Source organism: Leguminivora glycinivorella, chromosome 18 (assembly GCF_023078275.1).
Source record: "Leguminivora glycinivorella isolate SPB_JAAS2020 chromosome 18, LegGlyc_1.1, whole genome shotgun sequence".
Lineage (NCBI taxonomy): Eukaryota > Metazoa > Arthropoda > Insecta > Lepidoptera > Tortricidae > Leguminivora > Leguminivora glycinivorella.
In genome coordinates, this window is record NC_062988.1 from 4,226,303 (window position 1) to 4,247,717 (window position 21,415).

Here is a 21,415-nt window from a genome sequence, read left to right on the forward strand (position 1 = left end):
AAATAAGCGTGAGTGATCGCGCGTTAACCTGGCCCCGTAGCCGAATGACATTTCTTCGACGCCAAACGAAAGCGATACGCCGCTGGCTCTGTCGCGCCAATACGCGCGTAGATACTTCGTTTCGTGACCACTACCACTCAATATCGAAAACTGAACGCTACAGCGTAGGTCGTTGACTTTTAGTCGCACAATATTACACAAATCAACATTTACCGCCACCAATACGCCACACGAAGCCGAGACAGCGAGTCTGCTATGCTAGCGATAAAAACGTCTTTGATAAGAATGACAGCTATGGAACTGAAAGAAAATTTTGCGAAGTTCGCGCGAATTTTACAAGAACATAAACGTATGAGTACTGTGTTTAGTTTATCAGAGTATTTAGAAAACAATCCTTAGTTACCCATACCCAATAGCATTCCGATATCACTAATAATTAAACTTTCGATTTTCTTTCCGATTTCATTGCACGTGAAAAATCACGCAATGTGTTTATCAAGTCATTGAGGACGTTACTTGCTTATTTAAAGGTTTAATTTACATTGTACTTTGTTAAATTCATACTAGAATGACAAAGAGAAAATGTATTTCAACTTTAATACCTGAATACAGAGTGCATCTGCATATTCAATCAAGGAGCGTATTAATCAGAAATCAGCTGGTGCATCAAGGATGGAGGTAATTATATCCTTAGCTACCTAATAATACGGTGTCCATTGCATTGTTCTTAGTTTAAAACAAAAATCAGCTGCTGTGTTCATCTGACAGTTTAGTTAGTCAGTATTGGCGCGAACGTGGCGCGCGCATCGCGTCTGACACATCGTTCTTTTCCCGCCTTTTTGGACCGAGAAAATCACGTTCGGAATTTTGAAAATAGAACATACTGTTCTGGATTAAAAGTTACCTTAGTGAAGGTAAGTTTTTTATGGATTTTTATATAATAGAGATTTGTAGTTAGTGTAGTTACCTATGTTTTGAGATTAGAATCTGTATGTGCTTATAGGAATTTACAAGACACATTAGTAATTATTCATTTTAATTAAAAAACAAGTGTTTTGGGTTAAACAATAAAACCGTAAAAGATATACAAAAAACTGTCTACAAAAAACTGTCTGTTTTTTTCAGTAAAGTTAATGTGACTTACAGAAAAATATGCTGATAATATGAAACTGTAAACGATTCGTTTTGGCTACTTTAATCGTGATATCCTGAAAAAACGGCTCGACAAACATTGGGACTTGAAAAATAACATAACAGTCCCAATAAATGCCAGCCGTGTCGAGTTTTAGACTTGCGACGGTTTTCAGTCCTAATAAATGACACGCTTGTTTATCACAGTAACAATGAACGTAATCGACATTTAATTACTTAAATATCTTCCCGCACATTCTAGCACCAACACAATTATAGAATATGTTCACAACTTACCGTGAAAGTATTTTAAATAAGTCAGCAAATACGAGCAAAGCTTAACCAAATCGCTAACAAAATTGAGAGATTGAGATTGCTCATGACAATGTCATCACATATATTATTAATTAATTGAAAAAAGTTTCTATATTTTATAATATGTCGTATGAAATGGGAAGGCTACAAACATTTCTCATCTAATAAATCTAATTGCGATGAATGTAACGGTAATCTTATCTTATTAATCGCTATTTAAACCATGGGTGACGAGTACTAGTACCGCGTCGAGCACTAGTACATCCACCTTACTCATTTTGTTTTAAACAGTAGTTGTCAGAAAACATGCAGTCGGAGGTAAAATTAATATCTAATTATGTAACTAATGTGTTTAGTTTATATTTACCGATATCATCTGGAAAATACAATTGCGTTTATCTATACAAATAGTAGGCTACTAATAGGTTAATTTATATTATTATCTACATGGTGCATGTTATAAATAATAAGTTAATAATGCAGGTATTAATATACGCAGTCGAGCGTGTTGTCATTGTAAATAGTTAGTTTATTTAATAAGTTATTTGTTAGTTAATTGCATTTTAAATAATACAAAGTGGTGAAATATGCATTATCATGATGAAACAAAATGGCGTCTTTTGTAGCAGTTTAGCTCTTGTAGGGCTAATTATCGATATTATGATTATTGATATCAGTTTAACTATTATTTACTTGCATAAATTAATAATGATTCAACAACGATTTAAATATCTGATATATCGTGTGAGAGTAGTTAACCTGAAATGCCTACGATATTTCTCGAGAATATCATATCAAATATAATTGAATATGGCCGGCCTTGCACATTATAAATTTAGAATGCACGGAATCACATATGTAAGGTCTATCTTCAAGTGCAGATATGTAAAAAAAAACAATAAATGAATAATTTAGCATTTGCCTAAACACTTTCTGATTCTTTCACTTTATGCAATTTCAGATTGATCTGATTCAGACCGTTTTAAACCGGCTTTCAGAAATCAGAACCGGCTTTCGGAATTCAGAGTCTGATCTAAACTGTGTATGGCCAGCCTAAGTCAGCGGCCGATCGTAAATATCCTGTGTCGCCATGTTGTGACAGCATAGTTATTACATTAAACCAGTAGGTAGAATAGGTACCTATGTTAGGTTTCTGTAGGGTCCCGAAAAACGGGGCTCTGTCACTTCAGGGAACGAGAAAATCATTTTCACGTTATACCAATATGCCTAGGAATTTTACAACCGGCCGCCGTCATTCATATTGCATTAACAATTTCAACAATTTGGAATGCGACAGTGCAAAAAAGTACATCGGAATATTCCGAATACGAATAATAAGTTTCTTCTATATTCCTTCTCTAATCTCCCGATATATGTACCTAACCTATATAGAGGACATAGTTGTATACTGCGAGAGTAGCTTGTTTCCGTCTAGTTAAAACTATTAAAGTGAAGAGAAACTGTACAAAAACCATTGAAATGAAGGAACCCACCGCATGCCGGAAACCGCGACATGTGGCGTGTGGCATCCGAAACATGTCGACGACCTTTGCTGCAGCGCTGAGATGCGTGATCTTTGTACTTACATTACATTACGTGTGCTGACAAGTGCTGCATTTAGTGTTTTCGATGTCCCATTTGATGAATTTCTTACTGGTACCTAACTAAGACTCGTTGCCAGTCGCTTTTCGGTGAAGGAAAACATCGTGAGGAAACCGGACTAATCCCAATAATGCCTTGTTACCCTTCGGGTTGGCAGGTCAGATGGCAGTCGCTTTTGTAAAAACTAGTGTCTACGCCAAATCTTGGGATTAGTTGTCAAAAGCGAACCCCAGGTTCCTTTGAGCCGTGGCATTTGCCGGGATAACGCAAGGAGGATGATGACCTAACTAAAACTCGTGAACTTTCATCGAATAGGAGGCAAGGGAACCTTATTGTCAAAATGCCTCTTCGTGTGAAAACATTAGGCACATTCACCGGCATAAATAAGTGATGATTTCTATACCTTGTCACATTAACGTCTTGTTTGAAATGTCATACGAAATTGTCAAACGTTTAAAAGCGACAAGGTACAGAAATCATCACTTATTTATGCTGGTAACTGTACATAGGTACCTAAGTAAGAACTACCTCTACACTCCTCCCAATAAAACCTGCATTTTTTACTGAGGCTCAAGTACCTACCTTCTCGTTCCCTTGTCTTATCACTCAATATATTAATATGTTTCTATGCTAAACAACCTTCACAACTCTGTACTCTGTCAGTCCTTGGGTCGAACCCTGTTGGGCCACGAGTGTCAAGACCCAAAGATTCTAAAACAATGGTTTAAAGAAGTGTGCCAACACCGTTGCAGTCAACAGTCAATACATGTGCCTAAGAATATGACTACTCGCACAGATGTTTCGCATTTTCGAAGCTCGAGAGACAGCACTTATAACTAGTTAGATCAACATGTTTTTACCTATAATTCCTTCATGCAAATTACTTCGGTTCCTAAGATATTTAAAGACAGTTACCTACTAATCCTTGTACAAATGTACATTTATTTTGTTGCGCTTAATACCTATATTACTTACCTACCTTTTAACGTACCTTTATAAATGTTCGTCAGCCATTCCAAAAACCTTCACTTGCGCCTAATGCGCCTTATTCACATTAAAGTTAAATAGGTATCTCATAGGTAAGCGTGCTCCACCGTAGACCGCATCATCACTTATCATCAGGTGTGATCCTGGTCAAACGTCTACCTATTCATACTAAAAAAAAAGAAGTTCAATCTACTCGTAAACCTATCAAATTACCCTAACTATGATCACACCGCATAGAATCGTATGCACCTTTCAATTTGGGTTCAATGAAACTAGTTAGCTTGCCCATAACTGGTCGCCTAATTTGAGATTGAGTTCTTTGGCCGGGAACATTAGTTGAGCGACAGGTGAAACCGGGATTAATAAACTATTTAGGTACTTACTCGTATGATTATCGGTCATGAAGATTTTGGGTATAATTTTACATTACATTTTGTAACTAAGCCTAATGCATAGAAAACGGAGAACAAGTTTTCTGAACTAAAAAGAAAAAGGAATGTGCGGAGTTTGTTAACTAACTCTTTAGTTTCATTAGCGTATAAAGAATTCATTAGCAAATAATTATTTTAAAGAGAACCAACCGTATAGCTTTGTACGATTTCCCTGATTAATAAGGAAGACAGGTGTTGATTTTACGATAAGTTTAGTAAATATGGACACGTGCGTGTCTGATTAGATTTATAGTTTTCTATTTGGGTCACATAGGGGACATGTATAGCACTGTCACTGTCATATTTGCGTAACGGGAAGGATTATTTAGTCTTTTTCGACGAATTAACTACAGGTGTAGTAAGTAAATGTAACGACATTTTTGTACTTTTCCAGTCTGATTATTTTGATTATTGGCTTTCAGTCCAAAAGCTGTTAGAACTGCTTGTTTTCTGAAAATTTGGAACATGCATGAATTTTGGCCCAAGCTGAAACAGATAATAGAGATTTGTGCTGACGTTAGGTAGCATGGGGTAAAATAATTGAAGGATTTTTCTTGCGGGGAAGGGTTTTTCTTACGTTTGCGCCTTTTAGATAGGTATAATTATGAATATCGAATATATATGATTGCAATACATGTATAGAGTTGCTGTATTTTGTTCCGAAGCAAAGGCACTTAAAAACTATCGATCCAGGCATCGATCGCAGCAGTAACCACGATCGGAACCCGAGTTTGGTTACACAAGCAGCGTATCACCGGTCTTTATTTCCATAACATTACGATACGTGATGCCGCATTCCTCGCCATTGTGTAGACACTGCGACATCGATACATGAGGGCCTAGTCAAGATGACAATCCGTTCCACCGCACACGGTTTTATCTCTGCATGTTGCTCTTCGATATTAGTGCGACATTAGGGTAATAGCGTTACAAGAAGGGTTGGTGTCCTAGCGGTAAGAATCCAGAATTGCTGTTTTGTACACCGGTTAGAGCCAAGTTTTTCGGAGCTTATGTATGAAATGTCATGTATTCTGTATATTATTGAAGGTGAAGAAAAACATCGCGAGGAAACCGGACTAATTTCAATACGTTTTTTTGCCCTCTGGGTCAAAAGATTAGATGCAGTCGCTTTTAGTTACTTGATTAGTTACCATAGCGAACCACTAGGCTTTTAGCCTCGGCAAATTGCCGGAACAACTCAAGGAAGAAGAAGGTTATCTAGCGTTTCGTTCTCTTCGTTCGGTTCGCAAATGATTGACATCTTGGCTATGGTCCCTGGCTAATATTGTGTGTACGCGTTATCGATACCTGTTGTTTTACCGGACGATAGATGGGGAATAGATTATAGTGACATTTACGACTAATTCAGTTGGCCACCCAGGGATTCCAACTCCCGGGAACGATTTAAATGCCTTTACCGACCGTTTAATAGCTAAAAAAAAAAACTTTTACCTAATAAAAAATAACAAATATAGGTTAGTTATGGAAAACTAACAAGGTTTCTAATATATGGCATTTTGATGCAGTTTTACTAGAACTTTTCAGTGCGTCATTTACAATATTATTTCCATAGACACTTCAGTATTTTTTTTAAATAAAATTTCATTTCATTTAGTTTGTAAACTTGAATTGAGAACTGTTTTATTTCTCAATAACTTAATAATGTATATTTTATCCTTTGTTACATTTATGTAAGTATCCACCTTTAAAATCGCAAAATTATATAATTTAATATAGGCCAATAAAAAAAAGCAAGGAATACAACTATCTATTACCTACGTTGGACACTTATGTAATTAAATTCAAACTTTGGGACTACAAAATCCACTCTGGCAAACATAGAACTAAATGAATCGCTCAACACGTTCAAGTTCTAGTCCAAGTAACTTATCGGACGATAATAACTTAACATTCCAGAGTGTGGTTAAGTAGTTTGTGAGTCGTCGAGGCATTCCTTTGTCACTTTTTACGTCACTCTTGCTTTCAACGCTTTAGATGGATTAGTTTTTGTCGAAGGAACTGTGAAATCAAAAGTGATGTTCTTGCTTGCTCTGAGCTTAACATGATGTTTTGTCCGTATAAGTTTGAATTTCATTACTAACTGCAGCATCAATGCCATAAAAATTGACCCCAAAGTTTGGCAGTTAATAAGTATGCGGGACCGAAAACTTCTCTGCATGCATTGCTAGATTGGACGGGACATCTTTTTCGTGGACCGTATTAGGTAGGCTAGGTATAATTTGGATGCTTACAAAGGTTTAGATGTTTAACAAAGACGATCGATATGTGAAGAGAGCCGTTCTTGGGACAACCGACTGGTGACTGGTGGCTGTCCGACGGGTCGACCCAGGTTTTTCTGGAAGGATGTATCTGCGTCAGCTCGACATCAGTTAGAAGTTGCACAGAATCGTGATAGGATGGCACGCTTTTGTTTCTGAGGCTAACATTCATTTTGGATTCTCTGAGTTAAAATAAGTCGTTAGTTCTACACCTGTGTATTTGCTTGTCTAATAAAATAATGTGGCAATAGCAGTACATGTAGAAATCAATTCGACCTCAGCCGCGTCTGCATTCACACATTACAATACACGTGCGCTCTCGTCAATGAATTGGTAACAATAACATGTCTAATACCTACGCCTTATCTAATATGACTGTGTTGCTGCCTAGTGCCTTGTAGTTCTTAATGTGAATCAGAATGCATAAGTTTCTTAGAATTATTATTTGTTAATGTGTCCTTTTTTAATGCGTATTTGTGTGTGTTAGTATCGTGTGGTATCGTGGTCCACGTTGTCACTACTTATTTCGTGCAACTTTTAAACATTAAAAAAAGAATATAACATTTACTTACTTAGTTAAGTGGTTTTATTATTTTATCTTTTATCAGTAAATGGTAATACATACCCGTCCGGCCGTCCAGAAGAGACCAAAAACGCTGGCGTGGTTAAGATCACAGCCCATTCGCAAGAATCGCAAGTTATTTTGAATGAAAAAACTTCATTTGTGGTACCTAGCCACAGTGATCTTCACCAAAGACCTTGAAAGTTGAAAAATCCCGGCAATTTAAGACATACAGAAAATAAAAATATACCGGGATGACTGATGCTATGAACGTTTTCTACATCATTTAATTGTCGATTGGCATGTTTCATACATTATTTAACTATCCATTGGCGTCTATCAAATCAACGATTGCAATCTCGACTAGGCCCCCTGGAGCGAAAGCAATGCTCGGAGTGTAAGATATTGGTTCGTTATCGACTCCCGCGCAGCGTCGAGCGCTATCGCCAAGGTCGCTGCGCATTATGCGGCGCGCGACCTTGCGCTAATGCAGCCGCTAGGGTTGACACTCCTCAGTATTTCATTTTATCCGGTATAGGGCTGCTGGAAACACAGCAATGATTCAGGCTAGGCCCCTGAAAGTAGCGTTCGGGTTGTAAGGTATTGATTGGTTTGTTATAGACTCCCGCGCAACGTTGAGCGTTATCGCCATCTCCTCAGGTTTAAACCACATAATCGATTTATATAAAAGTCTTTCAACGCAGACGAAGTTATGCAGGAGCTAGTTTATTAGGTAGTTTTGTAGTTTATATTTTTCCTCCTCCTTCATATTTTCCCTACCTCGGTCAATTCACAATTTGACTCACCGTATTATAAAGATATCTCCTATAACAATTGTCTAATTAAAGTAATACTGATGCCATGATGTGAACCTACAGCATCATGATGGCTGAAGATTACACACACGAGTCACACGACCGAATAAAGAAAATATGTGTGCCTTGTTTCATAGCTCAACCCTAACATGAAATGTTATTGCTAAGCTATAAACTGTAGCGTGTGTTTCATAAAACGTCTCACGTGCACACGGTAATAGCTGTTTGTTCTAACTAATATACCTAACTACCTATAACCAACACCTACACTACAGCTAACAGACTACTTGGAGCCAGATATATGATTTTTCACCACACCAAGTGGTAAAGGCTCACTTTGCTATTCGAAAACAGATAGCAAAATTGCATTTTATCCACAAGAGTGCAAAGTAATTTCATACAAATTTTAACTTGATGTCTTAAGCTGGCTGGTATTATAATTTACCTATAAATGATGATTTTGAGTCTTAAATATTGAATAGATTGATGGATTTGATTTAGTTTGATATTTTATAGTCAGTATTTTGTTTGTGTTGGTGTGGTGAAATTTTTGAAACCCTCGCAACGCTCAAGATTCCACTTTTTGATCCTCTCGCTACGCTCGCGGTTCAATATAGGAATCTTTCGCTTGCTCGGGTATCAATATTGGCACGTGCGGTTAAACAACAACTTTGCCCCCTTGTAAAACAAGTAACTATTATTATTAACAGCGTACTAGGTTCCGTCAGTCTTTTTCTGCGCATCAGTGCATGTCAGCTTTCATAGGTTTGGTGTTATATTTCAGTACCTATAGCACAGATGTTATAAATTAAGGTCAATACGGGTAAGTGTGTCATAAGAAGAGGTGTGTGTTGACCGTCTGGCCTTCAAATGGCCTGTATAAACCAATGATCAGTGTTTATAGACAGCTCATACATTTTCTTCTAATCGTGAGTAGCAAGTAGCAACTTGCAAAAACATCTGTGACAATGAGTAAAAAGGTAAAATGTGATGGCCAGACACACTTGACCTTATGACACACTTAACCGTATTGAACTTAATTTCTGCTAAAGTAGTTACATATTTTCTTAATGGATTTATAATATTAGCGGTTTTGAATCGATGAAGATTTTGCAATATGTCCCTAAGATAGTATGTTAATACTTACGCTAAGATTTTTCTGAAATCTTCCCACTTGCCTTTAAACCAAATTATAGGAAGGAAAATGTTGGAAACAATTTAGAATCATTGGTAACAGAACAACTAATTTTACTTCTATATAATTTATATAAATATCAAAATTGCACTTGATCACGGTTTAGTTCACGTTGTTGTTTTAAATTGTACGCAGATAAGAAACTTATCAGGTCATTCAGGTCAGATAATGATTATGAAATGTGCATCTATGCAATAAACAAATTATACTTGCTAAGCGTTCTTTTGACGTCATTTCATAGTTATTTATGATAGAAGTGTGAAAAGTAGGAAATTCGCAACGAGGGGAGATATATGATAAAACATGTGATGTGATCATGTTTTAATGAAGGGAGTTATCAATAGGTATGGCAAATAACTATTTTTGCAAAACTCAATATCTGCCCCTCTAGCACAACTTGTCTTGTCGCGCGCGAGTCCATACTTGAAGTCGCGCTTGTTGTATGAACTCGCGCGCGACAAGGCAAGTTGTGCTAAAGGGTCTGAAGTCAGCCTGAAGTATTATAAACAGGTGTGTGAGCAAAAGAATAGGTAACTCAACTGCGGGCTTACCGCCGAAGATCAATCTTTTACTAATATTGATTCAATTATACATCTTTGCTGAACACGCATCCCTTGAATTCATCGTTACCCTATTACCAAGGATCATTTATATAGGATCGACAATATTCATTAGCACCACCTATTAAATAATCGTATACACTGATGATACCTACAAATTTCTGTTTTCAAAATGTGTATTGACGTGATATCATGATATTGAAATAAAGAAATATGTCAATTGTTCTTATAAAAAATAAAAACACACAAAAATATTTGGGGAAAATATGATGTTTGCCACTTCCGGACTGCGGAACAGCACCGTCTAGTAAGGTCCGACCGAGATCTCGGTCTCGGTCTCGGTCTCGGCATTCTCGGCCGAAAATCGGGCCGAGATCTCGGTCTCGGTTCTCGGCCAAAATGGGCCGAGATTCTCGGCAAAACCGAGACTGCGATTTTGAATTTATTACGCACTCGCGTCCGGTTTTTAGCTTTCAGTTTGTTACATCGCCCGTTTGGTATCCCGATTTTAGTGATTTTGGTAGGGTCTTTATCGATATTTTAAGCCAAAAACAAACAAATACCTAGGTATAATTCATAAAAGAGTGTAAAATATTTACGACAACTTGATGTGTTTGGAAGACAACGACGACGCGAAAAATCAAAGCAGTAGGGTAGAATAATACCTGCCTTACATGATAGAAATGGCGAATTACGGAATATCGGACGAAATTTTGAGCTTTGTGGATGCTGTTTTGAGTTTTTTAGTAAGTATGGGTTTTTTATAGTCATGTTTTTGATATACATACATACAATTTTGGAAATAATCGCTATCAAAAAAAAATCGTGTCCCTTAACTTTGAATCATGTGCCTAAAATACGTCAAAATCAAAGTAAAGCTTAGTAAAGACTTTCAAGGAAAACCTGGAAAACTACCCGTAGAAAACACGATCCGACAACCTGTTTTATGATTTCTTGCAAAAAGTCACAAAAAATCAGGGTATTAAACGCTCGTGTAAAACCTCTGAAATTGCATGCCTCTATAGGCTATGGCGACTGCTTACCACCGGGCGAGCCGTATAGTTGTTTTTGTCACTGACGTAGTCTATTTTGCTACGGTAGATAGGTAAGGAGTGCGGGTATGTTTGGGTAGTTACGGAACCAAACACTAAGCAGGACCCAACATACCTACTCTTGGTTTCCTGGTTAATAGGTGAATTTCGATTATGAAAACATTTTTTTGTAAAAATGGCAAATTTTTTTACCGTTTTACAAATTCTCGGTCTCGGTCTCGGTCTCGGCCGAGAATCAAATTGAATCTCGGTCTCGGTCTCGTTCTCGGCCGAGACAAAAATATCGTTCTCGGTTGGACCTTACCGTCTAGTTTAAAGCTAGAAACATACTTACTACGCGGACGTCCGCCGTCGAGCGACCGCGACCGCGACCGATCAGTGTGCACGGTCTTCGGGACATGGCTTCGGCTGACCAAAACATCCAGCGAGCCAGATTTCGATCGGACGTCCATGCGCTCAAGGCCACGTCCACGACCGTCGACCGATAGTTTGCACGGTTAAGTGTACATATTCATTGTCCAGCACGGGAAGCATGGTCGCGCGATAGACGATAAAATAGCAGGCCGTCCCTATCGCACTATTTGTAAGTGCGATAGGGACGGCCTGATATTTTATCGTCTATCGCGCGACCATGCTTCCCGTGCAGATCCGCGTCCGCGGTCGCGCGACGACGGACGTCCGCGTAGTATGTTCCTAGCTTTATACTTACTTAACTTACTTAAAAGACCAAGTCTATTTCAAGGGAACACTTTTTTGTATTGAGCTTGTCAGTCCCGGCCCGGTATATATCGTCCTTGCCTATTGCATTCATTTTAAATAGCCTATTTTATGACCATGTTATGACCTAACGAGAGTCTTAAATTCTCAATGAACCAGACTAATTATCGGAAACGCCACACGACAACACTCTTATCACTAAACTACAAAGTTCATTTTGCTTCAATGACATTTTACAATGGCCGTTGTCATCAATGCGCACGAGCCAAATTCGCGCATGCGTACAAACTCAAAGCACATGTATCATGCATCTCTTTTTTTCTAAAGTATGGTTCGTATTGCCATCCTTTTCCAACAACGGAGGGTGGCATATCGATTGATGTCTCTTTCTGGCATACGTCAGTGTATTTGACAGCACCGGTGCATATGGTTGCTAAGTGCATTTTGTGATTTTTACTGTGATTTTGCTATCATTATTTATTTCTTCATAATATCCTTGAAATGGTAAGTCATTTTAACATACTATTATGCATTGAGAACAAAGAAAAATAACTAGCGCTCGAAAAAATGACTCATTTCAAAACCATTGTCATTTTGGTGAACTTGTGTGTTTACAAACAAAGAATTTTTGCTCATATTTTATATCGCGATATGGAGGGATTATTAAACTGTGTCATGATAAGATAACTATGCAAATTATCTTCTTATCGAATTATGTCGACGAGCAGTTCATTGCTTTTGATTGGATGCTCGTTTTTAGTCAGTTATAGCTATTTATTTTATTTATTTATTTAAACTTTATTGCACAAATAAAACAAAAATGTACAAATGGCGGACTTAATGGCATTCTCTACTAGTCAACCATCGGGCTAAACAGAGACATGTAAAAATGGTGCAAGGAGAAGGAAAAATGACAATGGTAGAATAATCGAAAAATATCATTATTTTGATCCTGTTACGAGTCCTTTCACAGTCCAACTTTGGATTTGGTTTGTTTAAAATACTTGAATTAAATACCTACTTATCTTGTTGGATTGTTTTTGAGAGTTCAGGGTAATATTTATGGAGTTCTATTTTGGTCCCCCTCTCATAAGATAAACTATAGACAGTATACATATATATCATACCTATTTCTGAGAAATACCTCTTTGACGACACTTCACTTTTTGACGAAGTTTCGGTTCCCTTCGAAAAAGGCCAAATTGTAATAGTCACTATGAAAACTACACACAACCTTTCGTCTTCTCATAGAAGGGAAGTTCAGTATATTTTCCAATATTTTTTCGTTCTGGTAAAAATGAGAACTAAGCATCGTATCGAAAGAGCACAGTATTGATTTTAGATTTTTCGATGTTAGCGGTAGACCCTTACCCCATAACGAATCACGAGTAGGTCAAGCAGGTGCATTACAGCTCGGCGTGTGTCGGATCGATATCCAATGGGTCACTTTAGCCATGGTTTGAATCGGACGTCACGATACTCACGATCGATATGGAATTTTGGTTAGAAAGTACGAATAGCTGCGTCACAGATGATTTTGAGTTTAAGTAGACCACCATGCACCAGCGTTTGGATTAAAAATAAAAACATTGAGAAATAATTTTTACAAGGGTGTGAATGTGCACAGTCTACTAAACTTATCTATAAAAATTATTGATATCCCTTCTTTTTTCAAATCTAACGTTTTTTTGTTCTGCTGGGTTTTGTTGTAGAATTTGTCGTTTACGGGTTTTAAGAAAATCTCAAAAAATTTTGGAGTCAGAGACAAAGCCATTTCTTTTTATTCTTAGAAGGCAAATCATCATCATCATCATCAATGGCTTCTAACATCCATAATATGATGGGTTAAGCAGCGTCCATTAGATTGCGGCACTTCCGCAAATGGCTAGTGAGCCCAATGCGAGAGCGGCAGCCGCGACCGCAAAGCTGGCAGGAGAATGTGGCCGTTTCCAGTGACAAAGGTTGGTTAGCGCGCTGGTGTCTTAATATTTGCCTAGAGTGAAGAAGGTCAAACCATGCTTGGTCGTGTGCAACTACTCCTTCACCCAGGGTCTTCCTCCAGTGATCGCGGTCTTCAGCCTCCATTTCCCAGCCGATAGGATTGATCCGGAAGGACAACATATCACGCTTCAAGGCAAATAAACATAGTATAAATCGATCTCAAATGTGGCTCCCAGGCTCCGAAGCGATCGAGCTGAGGATGATGCAACCGGGACAACGCAAAGATGAGAGAGAGAGACTAAAATTGGGGCTCTTGCGTTAAAAAAACATCATAAAAAAGGTTATTGACCTGACAAAAGCTTAGTGTTATCAGGCCAAAGATCCATTCAAGTAAGTAAACTGTGTACAAAATTGTCAGTTCGCCGCATCCGGCCCACCCGACTCGCTAGCGCCGTGTTTACAAACTTGTACACATTTCTGCCGAAGGTATTTGAATACGACAGTCGTTTATTTTAAGACGCTGGTCATATTTACTTATCAGTCAGTGCATTAGGTAAGAGCCGTATGCGCATTTTCGCGAGAACACTCACAAAAAAAAAATTTCTAAGGTAGGTAAATTTTATGTTTTTCCTACTCAGAATTACGAGCCCCTTCCATCTAGAACAAAAAACAAGAGACAAGAAAATGGTCCCAAAATTGTCTATTATTTTGCATACTTTCCACTTTGTAACCGCTGTACAAAAGTGTTTGAAAATGGTAACGAAGTGGAAAAATTAAATTTGGGACGCTTTTTTTTACCTACTAGGACCGAAAGGGCTCGTGATTCTGAGTAGGAAAAACATAAAATTTACCTAATTTGGAAAAATAAGTTTTTGAATCTTTTTTCGCGAAAATGCCCAAGTGACTGAAAACAGTTGGAGGCTTGATTACAGGGCGAACACGGAGCGAGTTCGCTACGAGAGCGCTACGATATTGCCTTGAGTTTGATTTCAAGTCTTGCTACTCAAGCAGCAGCAGGTTCAGCTGTGCTGGTTATAATGTCAATACCTTATAATATTATAAGTACCTTAGGGTGTTTCATATTTGTATGGGAAAAATAAAATTGTGATATTTTTTCTGACTTCGCTCGGCTTTCGGTTCTAGCTTATCTTAAACACCTATATACCAAATTTCAAGTGATTTGGACGTTGTTTAGAGGTCGCACTGGATGAACAGTTTGAAAAAAAGTCGCTAAAAAGTAATGTTACTCAATTTTATTTTCAAATAAAACAATAGAGTAGTTGTAACTTATTTGAAAGTTAAAGTAAACTTATTAAACTTAAAATACAACAGTTGTAACATCCATTCTTGATAAAATAAGTCATCATCATCATTTAGCTTACATGTGTAAGCCGCAACCTTATCTTTTGTTCGCAAGTAGTAACGCATTTTCTGTGATGTTCGACGACTTTCAGCGAGAACCGTTTTGCTCTTCATCTTTGATTGGAGCGATAATTTTTATTATTTAATATATAGGTATACTTACTCTTCTTTGCAGTATGATAGACTATTGTTAGACTATCGACCAAGTCTGGTGTTAGGGGTACAATAATCGCTAACATCCTGGACATTAAATAGTTCGAAGACAAAAATCAAAAAGGTAAGTATAGGGTCTATATCCCGTTCAATATACTTAAGTCAAAGAACGATCTTGTTTTCTTCTTTGTCGTCACATTCTTGGCACAGTGGTCGTGGTCGTCACATCAGGGGTTAAGCTTAACAATGCATCGACATTCCTTACGCATTCGTAGAGTGGGCCACTAAGTGCAGCCTTGACTTGGCTGGTCCATCGCATCTGAACCTTGTCCAGGATACTCTTAGCTTTCTTCTGCAGCACCACGTTTCTAGGAAATCTATCTTCTTTTCCCTTGAAGTCCACGTCTCAGCACCGTAAATAAATATGGGAAAATTGTGAGATACTAATACCCTGACAAGTCGCATTTTAGTGGCATTTGTGATGAAGATTCTCCATATTTTGCCGAGCCGGTCCATGGCGGACCTGGTGATAGCCAATGTGCCGCTTGATATCATCCACCTATCCTGTTATCAGTGCCCCGAGAGGGCCGAGAGACCACTGCTTCATGCCAAAAACAGGACAAAAAACCAAAAAAACTTGTTCCTTAGAAGGAAGTCGAGCGTCCAAAAAAATACCATAAGGAACCTTGCCTAGAAACTAAATGTCACGTCAACTAGTATTTTTTTTTAAAGAACTTGCTTCAATATAAAAACTTTTCATTAAAATCACTTTTAAACCACCTACTACAAAAAGTTACATAAGTTTTGTTTCTAGCCTTTCCTGCGCCCATACTAACTTCTTCAGACAAAAGTTGCCATAGTGTGCGACCTCTAAATATTGTCCGATTTCCCTGATTTTTGGTATATGGGCTCTGTCTAGGTGTAGAAACAAGAAGAAAAGCGAAGTCAAAGATAAATCAAAATTTTGGAAAAATGAAACACCCTAAAGTACCTATTACGCCAAACCATCGAATAAGATGCCATAGCCATAGGTAACGACGGACACGAAAAATGAAGACAATTATAATAGTTCCCATAATTGCGTAAGTATTACTTACGCGCATTTTCTCACCCTTCCACTGCTCTTCACACTGGATTTATATGTACACTTTTACGTTATTATTGTATCTCGTGCCTAGTTCAATTATAGAGGTCGTGCGGTCTTCTATACTTGATCAACTCAATTGTACAGTGGCCAATAAAGAAATTGATCTTATGCAACAGATGCCTTCTTATCTTTATTAATAGAGATGTGGCCTACTTTAATAATTGGACACTTAACTGCTTGGGACCCTTTTTAGGGTTCCGTAGTCAACTAGGAACCCTTATAGTTTCGCCATGTCTGTCTGTCCGTCCGTCCGTCCGTCTGTCCGTCCGTCCGTCCGTCCGTCCGTCCGTCCGTCCGTCCGTCCGTCCGCGGATAATCTCAGTAACCGTTAGCACTAGAAAGCTGAAATTTGGTACCAATATGTATATCAATCACGCCAACAAAGTGCAAAAATAAAAAATGGAAAAAAATGTTTTATTAGGGTACCCCCCCTACATGTAAAGTGGGGGCTGATATTTTTTGTTGGATAGTGCCCCAACGTGTGATATATTGTTGGATAGGTATTTAAAAATGAATAAGGGTTTACTAAGATCGTTTTTTGATAATATTAATAGTTTCGGAAATAATCGCTCCTAAAGGAAAAAAAGTGCGTCCCCCCCCCCTCTAACTTTTGAACCATATATTTAAAAATTATGAAAAAAATCACAAAAGTAGAACTCTATAAAGACTTTCTAGGAAAATTGTTTTGAACTTGATAGGTTTAGTAGTTTTTGAGAAAAATAAGGAAAACTACGGAACCCTACACTGAGCGTGGCCCAACACGCTCTTGGCCGGTTTTTTATTTTGTGTTACAGTATAAGAATATCTACTACTGGTCTTAGCGTCTATTTCAGACGACTTATGGTGCAATGTCCGAGAAACATCGTATTATAAGAATATGTTTATAAGCAGAGGGCGGAATTGCTCATGGCAAAAATCAAACGTCAATAGAGTTGGAATGTTAAATTTTATCGACATATTCAGCTATCGATACATTCAGTCACCTTTTATATTTCTGACTTTAACATTAACCTCTTTGATTAGCTAGTCGACCATTTGATTTTGACCTCTTTGATTAGATTAAAAGTAAATTGAATGAGATTTAATTACCATTTCTGTCACTAGTCCTTTTGCAACTAATTCACGTTTGAAAAAAATGGTTAATCCAAAACGAAAAACAGTCAACAAATGGATAAAGAAGTATCCTTGTCTTACTTACGTCGAAAACAACTCAACAATATACTGATAATTTCAGTGTAATCGATAGTCGATAAAATTTTACGTTCCAACTCTATTGACGTTTGATTTTTGCCATGAGTAATTCCGCCCTCTGTTTATAAGAATATGTTCACTTGCCATCTTTTTAACAGAATATCTTACTTATACTACTTAATCCTATCTGCCCTGCTCTGCCTACCCCTTTATGGGATACAGGCGTGATTATATGTATGTATGTACTACTTAATCCTTCAATATTTTAAACTTTTTATTCAGGTTTTAAAGTTTTTCCATCCATCTCCAATAGAATACGAGTTTGTATTAATTGTTTAAAACCATGAAACTTAAGAAGTCGAGTTCAACATGAACTTACAGAATGCCCTCCAAGAAAACAAACAAGGAAGCTTTCCTAACACGTGCTTATCAGCTTATCACAACATGAGTATGTTCCCAAAATCGAAACCTTACTACAAAGCCACTAAAGCCATATATTGCATGCGCGTACGCAAGTAATTATGACACAAGTGATAATGAACTGTACGCGACAGCACCTGCTGTAATCGCTTTCTTTATTAAAGCGTCGTAAATTATAGTTAACTCGACAATGACAGTAACAAGGGGAGGAACTAACTAAGAAAGTTCAAAGAAAGTTGACGAAGAGAACGAGACGGTTAACAAAGAATAAAAGTGGTCAGCCCTTTGGTAATCTACACTTCGATGGAATTTACTGCAAATCTTGACTCTGATGTGGGAATCTTGAATATTGTCCACTATACTCAAGACGAGGAGAGAGTCGCGGGTTCAAATCCCGGCTCGCATCAATTGAGTTTTTCAGAACTTATGTGCGATATGTCATTTGATATTTGCCAGTCGCTTTTCGGTGAAGGAAAACATCGTGAGGAAACCGGACTAATTCCAATAAGGTCTAAGTTACCCTTCGGGTTGGAAGGTCAGATGGCAGTCGCTTTCGTAAAATTAGTGCCTACGCCAAATCTTGGGATTAGTTGTCAAAGCGGACCCCAGGTCCCATGAGCCGTGGCAAATGATGAAATGACGAGGTCCTCTCTCCGCGACATAACCTTTCGACGCCAACGACGGATGTATCCAATCCTCAGGTGCAACAACACTTGCCTAAAACAGATTAATTCTTCACAGACTACCTACTCAGCAACATAGATTTACGAGTCTTCCGACACTAACGTCTTGACGTAGCTTCGGTGGGTAGCTTGGGTGACCTGCTGGGCAATAAAAAAAAAACAAAATAAAATAGGTATCTTTATTTCAGACCAAAGTCCATACATTATGCATTATGCTTCCAATTTTATTACTTATCAACATGGATAATATCACTCATCTGTCACTCTCGCTCTGACATACTTGATAAAACGTGACGGATGCTTTATTCACGTTGATAAGTGATAAAATTGTAAGCATGATACCCGCTGAGTTACTAGTATAATCGTGCATCGTTAAGTGTTTGCTACGACGTCAAAACGGTTACCACATCTTCTTCTTCTTCCTTGACCTTTTCCCATTTAAGTGGGGTCGGCCTTTCTTGTCCTTTTTCTTCATAATACACGGTTTATGGCTATTTCAGCGTCTGCGTTAAGACGATACGGTAGGGGCCAATTCTCCATACAAACGCTCTCGACTATTTCCTCCCTGGTTTTTGAAGACAGAGCAATGATTTTTTCAACACAGATTTAGATTTTTTTGATATTCTGCTTTTTAAAGACTCTAGAGCCAATCAAAAATTTCCAAAAACGGCCTTTTTCATTGTGGCGCAAAAATAGGTGTGATACTCAAGATTGGTAACAATTAACCAAAAAAGCTAAACGGTCCGACATAGATTATTTCATTGTTATTCAGATTCTCAAATTTCGTTCCGATTGATTAAGTTTTGAAGGAGGAAAGAGTCGAGAGCGGAACCTCGATTTTAAAGATTTTTTTGAAATATCTTTTGACTGAGTTGTTCTTAATGGACAATTTTTTTTCGATAAATCCAGTTAATAACACTTGTATATTTAACTAAAACTCCCAAATGGAAAGGGGGGGCTCCTTTCCATTTTAGCATTTTTGCTACCGTATCCTCTTAACATCTTTCATGTCTTTCGGTTACCACATGATTTTGCAATTAGTTGTTTCCTTTATAGACTATACATTAGCTGAATACCAAGTCCCCTTTTCTATTACAATCATTTATGTATGTGGTAGTGGGTTATAAGGAATGCTGTTCACTTTGCATGACTCTAGTCCATGCAATTATGCATCCATTGAGATCTGATCCTGGTGATTTGTTGCTACATTCGTAGGCGTTGACTTGTTTAGAATAATAACAATATTAAATTAATTTGTAAATCATTAAGTTTAAGTAATAAATCTATCATCTAGTGTAGTGGGTTGTTGGTTGTTGTTGTGGGGAGTTGGAAGGTTAGGGTATGGCCCATACAACCATTTCAGTCGCAAAATCTTCAAATCAGTAACTAACTGTCAAATGTGACATAACGCGTGGTAACGGCGTGCAAACAATGCGACCGTATTGATACAATAACAAAATGTAGTCGTCGTGTGCACTCGTTACGGTAACAAAATGTGTACGAATTTGTGGCTGTCAATGTCACTGTCAGAATGACTTTTAACGACACTTTATTAGTCGACGTTTGCACACATAACGGTAACAACATGTGGACGAATTTGTGGCTGTCATTGTCACTGTCAGAACGGTTTCTGACAGTGACATTGACAGAATTTGTACACACATGTGTAGGTCTGATTACCGAACTGCTCCTAAACCACTGTATCCGCAAATGACAATCTGAAATACGAAGGTTTCTCAAACTGTCTTGTGAAGTTGTGGACTGGTTGCTTTGAATCATTTCAATATGAGCGAATTAAATAATAATAAACGACGACGACCATTTAAGCACTCTTCGACATTTTATAGAAATGTGGGAAAGTTAAGAAAAGTGCAGAATGATAATACAAATAGATAAGCACTTTATAGTTACTTAATGTATTAAATATATAATTTTTAATTCTTATTGATAAAAATGAAGTGTAGTGTTGCTTTACACAATAAAAGTAGGAATCAAATGAAATAGAGTATTTACTGTGATATTAATAGAATTTCTGTTGCGCAATGATAGTTTTTTTCAGTACAGATGCTGCTTTTTTTAACGCAGTAGTGCGAGCAAATCAAGCAATGATTCATTTCTTGTCTGGTCGAAACTCTTAGCTTAGATTTAGGTACTGAAAATCGTCGTACGATACACGTGCGAAAAGGACATTCACAACTCGTGTCGATTTAAAACACTCCCTTCGTTCGTGTATTAATTTATTGCTACTCGTATCGATTTTCCTCTTTTCCGCACTCGTATCTACAAGTATTTTGTTTGGGTTACAAAAAAAACACATTATTTACTCTACTACGTTTTATTTATGTCTCTTTAACATTACAAATTTGTAGACACTTATCTATACAAAAATCTTGACAAAAGAAGTACAGATCGCTGAAATGAATGTTGATAGTAATATTAATGAAGACTACTTCAACAAGTGTCAATTGTGAAATGCCGCACAATACTAGTTGCTCTATAGAAGACCATAATAATATGATCCCCGATCCTTTACAACCCAGCAGCTCGGTACGCACGTTACAATTTTTTTTTAATCTTCTTTAGTGAGGGCTACTGAGTACGACGGCATATTTAATTGTTTATAAAGTTTGAGGATACCTGAAAAAAATGAATACAAGAAGCCATTCTGCTTTCGGTCACGCGTGTACGCTGCGACCATTTTGCGACCGTTTGTTGACCGTTTGGTGACCGTTTGGCGACTGTTTTTTACATGGAATATTACCGTCTTAATCCATATTTTAACAACTTTATTGGTTTTCTAGGCATTATTTTTATTATTTCAGTATAGTATATGCACCAGAGCACTAAAACTTCACCAATCAATATACATAAC

The 21,415-nt window shown here is 37.6% G+C and overlaps 1 protein-coding gene across 1 annotated transcript in view; it reads left to right on the forward strand.

Moving 5' to 3' along the window:
- Positions 1 to 796: 796 nt before the first annotated feature.
- The window catches only part of LOC125236016, a 53,280-nt gene continuing 32,661 nt past the window's right edge, over positions 797 to 21,415 (forward strand). Inside the window, exon 1 of the mRNA XM_048142698.1 lies at positions 797 to 914. The gene's annotated coding sequence lies outside the window, so the exon portion shown is untranslated. The remainder of the gene's footprint in view (positions 915 to 21,415) is intronic.